The sequence below is a fragment of the Fragaria vesca genome, unplaced genomic scaffold, assembly GCF_000184155.1.
Source record: "Fragaria vesca subsp. vesca unplaced genomic scaffold, FraVesHawaii_1.0 scf0513126, whole genome shotgun sequence".
Taxonomy (NCBI): Eukaryota; Viridiplantae; Streptophyta; class Magnoliopsida; order Rosales; family Rosaceae; genus Fragaria; species Fragaria vesca.
Window position 1 is genome coordinate 112428 of NW_004443445.1, and position 10037 is coordinate 122464.

At 38.2% G+C, this 10037-nt stretch overlaps 1 pseudogene; it reads right to left on the reverse strand.

Annotated features, from left to right (window-relative positions):
* Positions 1-8744, reverse strand: part of LOC101290921 — an 11181-nt pseudogene extending 2437 nt beyond the window's left edge.
* Between the last annotated feature and the right edge of the window lie 1293 nt (positions 8745-10037).

Genomic DNA, 10037 nt, shown 5'->3' on the forward strand with positions numbered 1-10037 from the left:
ACCTCTCTCTCTCTCTCTCTCTCCAGAAAAAACATATATGAAGTTTCTTCTGTATAGGACAGGACAGCTTATGTCTTAGTAAAAACACATATAGCACATACCTCTATTATGAAATTCCAAAGTAAACCATGTGGCTTCACTTGTAAAGAACACCACGCGCATGTGAAACTAACCGTAGATTTCTCAGAGCAGCTCAGCTATAAAGACAAGTGCCAGGGCAGCATGGAAATGCACACCCAGAGTTAATACCATTAATCCTCTCTTTCAAGTATAATTTTTCATCGATCACAAAACAAAAGCAGGTATTTGGGCGTCATGTCTGACTTTGCCTGAAACTTGGGTGTCCCGCCGATCTGGTTTGGCATATTTGGTTGGGTCCGTGCGACGGAGGGAGTTTGAAGACCATGCCATGCATGTTTATTAATAAAGCGCTGTTCCTCAAGCGCTAGCTAGCTCTCTGGTATTTAGAACAAGACCTTCTTCGATCAATGATCCTCTGGCTTAGCTTTCCTTTGCTTTGGTATTGTATGTGTTTCTTGGGATAGGGGGCTTAATTATTTGCTACAGCCTCTACTCTACTCTCATCTCTTCTTTTTCTTCTCTTTTGTTGCTTGGAGTCTCATGATAATTATGTATTCAACTCCTTTCAATTCAATAGACTTCAGTTTATATCCTCCTCGCGGTTGGTATCTCTGTGTGTGCGACGTATAGTATGTATAATAATGACATACGTACAATCGATCAGTTATAAAGTCGCAGCTAAGTACAGTACATATTGCATATATCTAAGTCAAAAGCGACATATTAAATAGGGGAAATGACCAAATATACAAAAATAGCTCAACTAAAGCTCATTTGAATGAAAAAAGTTTACCCTAGCCCATTCCAATAAATCTAAAAAAAATAACAACTATATCCCTAATATAAACTACCTACCACACCCATCCCGATCAGATCTAAACAACTCTCTCTCTCTCTCTCTTCGCTGGATTTCACGCACGACGCCGGCCACGGCGAGGAGGACTATGATTTGTCGGCGTCTGGCAACGGAGACTCACCGACGACGGATTAGAAGCGGACTTTGGTACATGCAACGAAGCTCGCTACAGAGTCCATGACAGTGAAGACGATACTGAAGATCTCGGACAAGGTGACGGAGTACGTGGCGAGAGCACTACTTCACTGTGCTCGAAGTCGAAGCAGAGCCCAGACGACGTCGTGACGACGAGGATTATGACACAATTGTTATTGCATGGACCAGACCAAGCGGAAGGCGCAGCTACTACTCAAGCTTCTTGGAAACTCTGAGGACTTTGTTTGCTGCTATTGCTCGAGCTTTATGGAAGGCGCGGTTTTTCCTTTTTCTATTTTCATTTCTTTCTTAGTGATCTCAAATGCCTCATGATCGATTTTGGCTTGGTTGGAGGTGAGAATAGTAGGAAACGATGTCGTATAGGTGGATAATTTGATTACTAGGGAAAATCATGGCTTGGTCTAGTGTTGGGAGTACCGAGAGTCGGTAATTTTCTTTAAGGTCTCTTTTTTGTTGGAAATTACATTCTTATCATTCTTCTTTTTCTTCTATCTTCTTTGTTTTTCTATGTTTCAGCTGATTTTGGGGTCAGTAACACGATTATTGGGGGTCAGTAATTTAAAAAAAGATGATTACTAGGGGTCAGTAACCCGATTATTGGGCTCAGTAATTTGATTATTTTTTTATATTTTTCTTTTTCTATTACATTAAACTGAAATAAGTTGATTATTGGGGTCAGTAACTGATTATTGGGGGTCGGTAACTGATTAGTGGGGGTCAGTAACCAAGTTACTGGTGACCGAAATCCGACGACCAGAGAAAATCTGAGTTATTGGGGGTTAATAACTGATTATTGGGGATCAATAACCAAATTACTGGGGGTCAGTAACCAAGTTACTGGTGACTGGAATCCGGCGACCGGAGAAAATCCGAATTACGTATATTGGGGGTCAATAACTGAGTTACCGGTGACCAGAGAAAATCTGAATTACTAAGGGTCAGTAACCGGCGACCGAAGAAGTTCCGGCAACTGGTGACGGGAATCCGGCGACCGAGGAAATCCGGCAACCGGAGTCCGACAACCGATGATCAGAGTCCGGTGAGGTTCCGGCCAAGTATTCTCTCTCTTCCACTTTCTCTCTCTATGTTTGTTTATGGGGTAGGGGCAAAATGGTTTTCAAACAATATAGTTTATTAATTGTTTATTAAGACTTTAGTAAAGATTTGTCCATTTGAGCACAAAAAAGGTTACCTTACATTCAAATTGGCTCATCAAAAAGATTGTCATTGGAATGGGCAATAAGGTGTTAAAATTAGTATACTAATTTTAGTACGTACTAAATGAGCATTTTCCTTATTAAGTATAAACAACTGTTTCTAGGATTAATTATACTTCACCTCCGAACTATGATGCTTCTTCATATTCATACCTAACTATAAAAAGTTTTGCATTTTCATACCTCAAGTTTCAATCTGTTGGCATTTTGATATTCTGCCCATTAACACTGTTAAAATTTGCTAAAATTTAGGAGCATTTCTGTCAATTCATTATCTTTTTTAATTAAAATTAAAACTTCCTACATTAAAATTGTTATTAGAATTAGGTCTTTCATTAAATTTGTTCAAACTAGAGAACATCCCTTTTCATCAATGCACACCCACACCCCAACCAATTCATTACCAGGACATGTATTTTAGCCGACGAAAAAGTTTCGTCGGCTGTTAGCTTAATTTGTCGGCTAATATTTTATCCGACAAGCCTTCGTCGGCTATGGTTTTGTCGGGAAAGGGCCGTTGGCGATGACTTTAGCCGACGAAACTAGAAGACGTCGTCGGCTATTGTCCTAGAATTTAGCCGACGAATCTAGAAGACGTCGTCGGCTATTGTCCAAGACTTTAGCCGACGAATATCTTAAATGTTTCGTCGACCATAGTTTAAGACTTTAGCCGACGAAACATTTAAGATATTCGTCAGCTAAAGTATGTAATAAAAAATTTAAAAAATTAAAAAACATTTATTTTTTGGGAACAAATATTAATTTATTTTTATTAATTATTTATTTTTGACGATTTCTTCATTTTATTTTTATTTCGGTTTTTGTTGTTCTCAACCCAAATCCACCAGATGCCGCTGCCACCAAAACCACCGCACGCCGCCACCACCAAAACCAAAGTTCACCCCATATACCATCGATCACCAACAAAATAACACCGATTACCGCCACCAAAATCCCAGATATGACCCGATCCAAATCGGAATTTAATTCAACCCAAACCTCCACCATCGTTGTCGTCGACTAACCACTACCAACACCCACCGCAAGTACCACAAACACCAACAACAATGAATACAAAACCACCACGAACAACAACAACAACAAATTCATCAACAAACAACTCCAGATCTGAACATAAAATCCTTAGAACCAGTCCTAAAAAGATCCACAAATTCTATAGCTTTCTGGCAACTCGAATGAGCAAATAGAAGAAGATATGGACCCAGATCAATCGAGAGAGGCGGAAATGGGGGAGAGGAGGAGGTGGTGAGTCAGGGAGTGGACGAACCAGATCGATCTAAGGAGTTGGAAGAGGGAGGAGAGGGAGAGGAGGAGAAATGGGAGAGGAAAGAGAGAGGGAGTGGGTTTGTTTCGGTGGGGAAGAGAAAGAAAAAGTTATTGGGTGAAGTTCTTGGTGAGAGAAAGAAGAAGATAAGATGTTTGAGGAAGAGGGGAGTAGGTTAAAGAGAGAGCTAAAAATTTAAAACGAAGTTTGAAATTTTTCAAAATTTTTGGCGGAAACAATTTATCCTCAAAAGTCAAAACCAGACTTTAGCTGACGAAATTTTTATTTTGTCGGCTAAACCTGTGAATATCGTCAGCTAAAGTAATGAAATTCGTCGGCTATAGTACTTTTATTTAATATTTTCAATTTATTTGTTTTATTTTATTTTATTAACGATAGCCGACGACATTATTGAAAATTCGTGATTGTGATGATCAAACTTGAGAAACGAAAATCCGACCGTCAGATCTGACCAAACTGATAAAATACATGTATGGTCTAAAATTCAACTTGATCGAACAAGGTTAAGGGCTCGATCCGGACAGTCAATCTCGTAAGTCAAACCCCTAAACGCACGGAAAAGGTCATTGGACCGTCTAAATTACATATTTTGGCCGGACCTTCAACTGAAAATAGTTTCAAATCGATCAGACGCAACAAGTTGTATAAAATTTTTACAGAAAATAACCACCGAAGATAGGGCTACCCATAGGGAGAAAGAATGGAAAATTGCATTGACCGCAACTATCGGCACCGACACTTTACCGGAATACCTTGATTTTTTGAACCGTGGACGTATTTTACCATTCTGGTCATATCTTATTTCACGACTTTTTTGTGTTTGAAAGTTCTACGTATAGTTTGTTTTTAAAACGGAACATTTACTTAACACTTGGTAAACAAGTTATACAACATTAGTAGGCATGTTGTGATTGTGATGATCAAACTTGAGAAACGAAAATCCGACCGTCAGATCTGACCATCATGATAAAATGAATGTATGGGAAAAAATTCAACTTGATCCGACAAGGTTAAGGGCTCGATCCGGACGGTCAATCCCGTAAGTCAAACCCCTAAACACAGGGAAAAGGTCATTGGACCGTCTAAATTACGTATTTTGGCCAGACCTTCAACTGAAAATAGTTTTAAATCGATCAGACGCAACAAGTCGTATAAAAATTTTACGGAAAATAACCACCAAAGATAGGGCTACCCATAAGGAGAAAGAATGGAAAATTGCATTGACCGCAACTATCGGCATCGAGACTTTACCGGAATACCGTGATTTTTCAACCGTGGACGTATTTCACCATTCTGGTCATATCTTTTTTCATGACTTTTTTGCGTTTGAAGGTTGTACGTATAGTTTGTTTTAAAATTCAACTTGATCTGACAAGGTTACGGGCTCGATCCGGACGGTCAATCTCGTAAGTCAAACCCCTAAACGCACGGAAAAGGTCATTGGACTGTCTAAATTATGTATTTTAGCCGGACCTTCAACTAAAAATAGTTTCAAATCGTTCAGACGCAACAAGTCGTATAAAAATTTTACAGAAAATAACCACCGAAGATAGGGCTACCCATAGGGAGAAAGAATGGAAAATTGCATTGACCGCAACTATCGGCACCGAGACTTTACCGGAATACCGTGATTTTTCAAACGTAGATGTATTTCACCATTCTGGTCATATCTTATTTCACGACTTTTTTGCTTTTGAAGGTTCTACGTATAGTTTGTTTTTGAAACGGAACATTTACTCAACACTTGGTAAACAAGTTATACAACATTAGTAGGCATGTTGTGATTGTGATGATCAAACTTGAGAAACGAAAATCCGACCGTCAGATCTGACCATCATGATAAAATGAATGTATGGGAAAAAATTCAACTTGATCCGACAAGGTTAAGGGCTCGATCCGGACGGTCAATCCCGTAAGTCAAACCCCTAAACACACGGAAAAGGTCATTGGACTGTCTAAATTACGTATTTTGGCAGGACCTTCAACTGAAAATAGTTTCAAATCGATCAGACGCAACAAGTCGTATAAAAATTTTACGGAAAATAACCACCGAAGATGAGCTGCTGTCCAGATCTGCAAATATAAGGCAGTTTAGCAAGGAAATTAAAATTTCGTCGGCTAAACTTTTATATAGTCTGTGAACTATAGCCGACGAAAAAAATTCTTTAGCCGACGATATAAAAATTTCGTCGGCTAAAGTTGACCATAGCCGACGAAAATTTAAATTAGCCGACGAAATTGACGAAGGAAAATTTCTTCGGCTAACGTGGACTTTAGCCGACGAAAAAATAATTAGTCGGCCTGGTTTTTTTATTTTCGTTGGCTAAAACCTTTCTTCTGGTAGTGATTGTTATCGGCTTCTAATTTATTAAGTTAATTTAGCTTTGGTATTTTATTTTATTTTGTTTATTATATATATATATACACAATATATGATCAAATCTAATTTTTATCCACAATAATATATGTTTTAAGAAATTATAGTATATTCTATTTCATGTTTTGTTTGAATATTTTTTGGCAAACTATTTATATTGGGTAACTTCAAAAAAAAAAAAAAAAATTGTTAAGTAAAAATGTCAAAAATAATAAATTTACTGAAGTGACAAAAATGCCCTCAAAATCTATAACGGTATATTTTAGTGAACAATGTATTAAAATGCTAACAGAATGAAACTTCAGGTATGAAAATACAAGTATTTTATAGTTAGTTATGAAAATAAAAGTACGTAGCATAATAGTTTGGGGTTTGTTTTGTAATTAATCCCTTTTTCTACGTAGGTTCCATTTATATATTTACACACAAACAACTACTTCTAAGGTAAATTAATAAGACATCAACATATTCGAATATGAATGTACTAGGAATTTTTTGTAATAATACAGCCAAGTCAAAATTCCTAGACTTTATGCCTTTATGGTGCATATTACAAAAGAATCGAGTTCCATATGTATTCATATATCATAACAAATCAAACATTTTCATTAGTGAAAGATTTCCCCTCTTAGAATTCTCTGAAGATACTAGTGAAAGTTTGGGGGATCAATATTGTCCCCTATCCATGACTATTTTCTTGTTTTTTGAATGTGGGTCGGTGTTGGTAATAAGTCGAGTCATAAGAAAAAATGTGAGTAAGAGCATTTCTAGCAATGCTAGCTATTTTTAAGTTAAATTTTAATCAAATTAATTAAAATGTCATTTTGGGTAACCACTTTAGAAAAATGACTACATCAATGCTCCCTATTTTAGCTAGCATTACATCAACATTATTCTTCAAATAGAAATTAAATAGTTTAAATATATTTATATATCATATATATAAAATTTCTTACAAGGAATGTATTAAATTATAGCTAACCTCATCTGAGTCATCTCGCTAGCTATATTTAGCTAGCGAGATAGCTAAAAGTCATAATAGCTCAAGTTTGGCTAGTCTGTTGGAGCTTCTAAAACATCTAAAAATGCTAAACACGCTCTCTAAAATAGCTAAGAAGTTAAATAAAGAGTTTGTTAAAGATGTTCTAAGTCAGTGATTGAGTGCTTGACTTTTGATAGGATGTGATTCAGTTTTTATATTTTGGACATCTTAATATGGTACAATATATGGAGCTCCAAAACATAACTGAATACCATGAAGTATCCAGAAAAGGTGAAAGCTTACAAACTGAAACTAGTGCAAGAATATCTTCCAACAATAATGAAAATTAACCCGCAAGAGGATTGAGCACCTGCCCCATGAAGAGCACTGTTCCCGTCATGTCTTCCCTTATCACAAACATGAAGGGGGTGATCAGCCACAAAGTCTAACTTTACATCCGGCTCTGAGACTTTGCCTGCGCTACTTGTTACAGAACAAGTCGCAGCTGCAGCTGTTGTGCCATTTTCATCAACCTCTATTACAGATTCATGAAAAATCTCCCTCGAATCTAAAACACACCGCAGCCCCATTTGCTTCAGAACACCCGAAGCTTCAAACCTGGAAGACATTTTAAACTTTGGGATGAAGAATTTCCCAACCCTAGCAGACCTTGTACGAGTATGGCGATCTAGAAACTCAGACTCGGAACAAACTCTTTCAACCAGAGCCGGCAGCCCATCTCTTGCATCCGGAAGTAACATGAACATAGAGAACTGTCGGGGGTCGTCGTATTTACGGGTGCCTCTATGAGACCAATCCTTTGAAGTTTGAATCCTTCCGGGGGTCGTATAATTCACGAGACCAATTTGTAAGTCATCATAGTCATAGTTATTGAAAGGAAGTCTCAAGACTTTGAAGCCGTCAAAGGCACCGATTGAGTGGCAATCCTCGCTGGTCATGAAAGGCACTCCCTTAACCGAGCCCCCATTCAGAAGGTGAAACTCATGCTCTTTTGTCTCTGATTCTTCAAAGTACATGTCATCCCAAGTTGCTCTGAAGTACAAGGCGTTTGCGAAGATGAGAATCGTCCAAGTGTTGACTGAGCCAGGAAGAAGAATCTGAGGGATGAGGCCTTTCGTCTCTTTCCCTACCCATGCATTCACTTGGGATCTCAATTGTTCTGGGTTGGTTTTGATATCGACATGGTTCAGAGCCGCCTTGTAGGAATCCAACACCACCTTTTTGTGAGATTCCTCAAGAGAGACAGACTAGTCGACCCAGACGCCATTTGTGAAGTTCAAACGTGGCCCTCCTATGGTGGGTGAATCAACCAAAACGGAAGTGACGAGATCGCGGGCTAGGGAGTTGATGTTGGAGATGGACTTGCCTTGAGAAAAGAAAGAAGCTGGGGACAGTTGTCCATGGCGGCTATTAAGCTGAGGACGCTGTGGATGGATTGCGGGGAGTAGATCATGTTCTTGCCATGGAATTCTGTTTCAAGGAGTTTCTTAGTTATCTGCAATGCGACGTTGGTTTGCTTGATGATGGGTTCTTTGAGATGTTTAAAATAAGCCATTGGTGCCTGCTTGGTGATTCTTTCGAGCTCTCAAGGTGTGAAAAGAGGTGGATCGCTGTAATAGTGAAGAAAGAATACCGACTGCTAGGATTTTTCTCTTGATGCGACTGCTAGGGTTTCTTCTTGTTTTTCTTTTCCGATAATGTCTGCTAGCAAAGATATATAATGAAAGGCCAATTACATAGAAGTCCATTTTAAGACATTTTTTCTCATATAGGTCCACCTAAATATTTTTACCCACATAAGTCCACCCAAGCCTAAATAGAGTCTTATATTAGGTATTAAAGTTTAATAAAATTACAAAATGTCATCCAACCAAAAAATAAGATTTTCTCTTTTATATTTACAAAAATATCACTAATATAAAAAGTCAACAATCACAAATGATCTCCGGCTGACCTTCCGGCGAGAACTCCAGCCGACCTCCGACGAACTTTCCGGCCGACCTCCGAAGAATTTTCCGGCCAACCATTTGTGAGGATTCTAGCGACCACAAAAGCTACTACTACTGACAACAAAAGATACTATCGCCGACAAAGAAAGCTACTACCACTGACAACAAAAATATTACCGATAGCAAAAAAAAACTACTACCACCAGCAAAGAAAACTACTACCGATAGCAACTAAAGCTATTACTGATAGCAAAAAAAAACTACTGCCGCCAGCAAAGAAAGCTTCTACCGATGGCAACAAAAGCTACTACCACCAGCAAATAAAGCTACTACAACTGACAACAAAATATACTACTGATAGCAAAAAAAGCTACTGCCACCAGCAAAAAAAGCTACTACCGATAGCAACAAAAACTACTACCAATAGCAACAGAAGCTACTACCGCTAGTAAAAAAAGCTACTACCACTGACAACAAAATATACTACTGATAAAAAAAGCTACTGCCACAAGCAAAGAAAGCTACTACTAATAGCAACAAAAGCTACTACCGCCAGCAAAAATGCTACTACCACCAACAAAAAATACTTCCGTCAGCAACAAAAGTACTACCACCAGCAACCAAAACTACTACTGCCACCAATAAAAGCTACTACCATAACCCACAAAATATACTACAACCACCGACAAAAATACTATCTAAGTAATACAAAATCTACTCGATCTGTCAAAATATACTACACTCTAAGACCTTTACAAATTTGAAATTTCGATTGCATTCATCTCATACACTATCGGAACACAATCACATTATTTCTCTTCCACTGAATTTCTATCGAATGAAGAGCAACATCAACACAAAACATCACCCTACTCTTTGTTTACAATTTCTCAAAACCAAAGGAAATAGACTCCAGCCAAATTACAAACGCATCTTACCATGCAATGGACTCAAACACTATACAAGCTACCAAGGAAAACTATCAAATATACATGGAGAAATCTGAGGGCAGATAATCGATGTAGGACCGGAGCAGACCTCTAGCCAACCTCCGGCAGACCGCTTCTGAACACTGAAAATTGAAACCCTAAG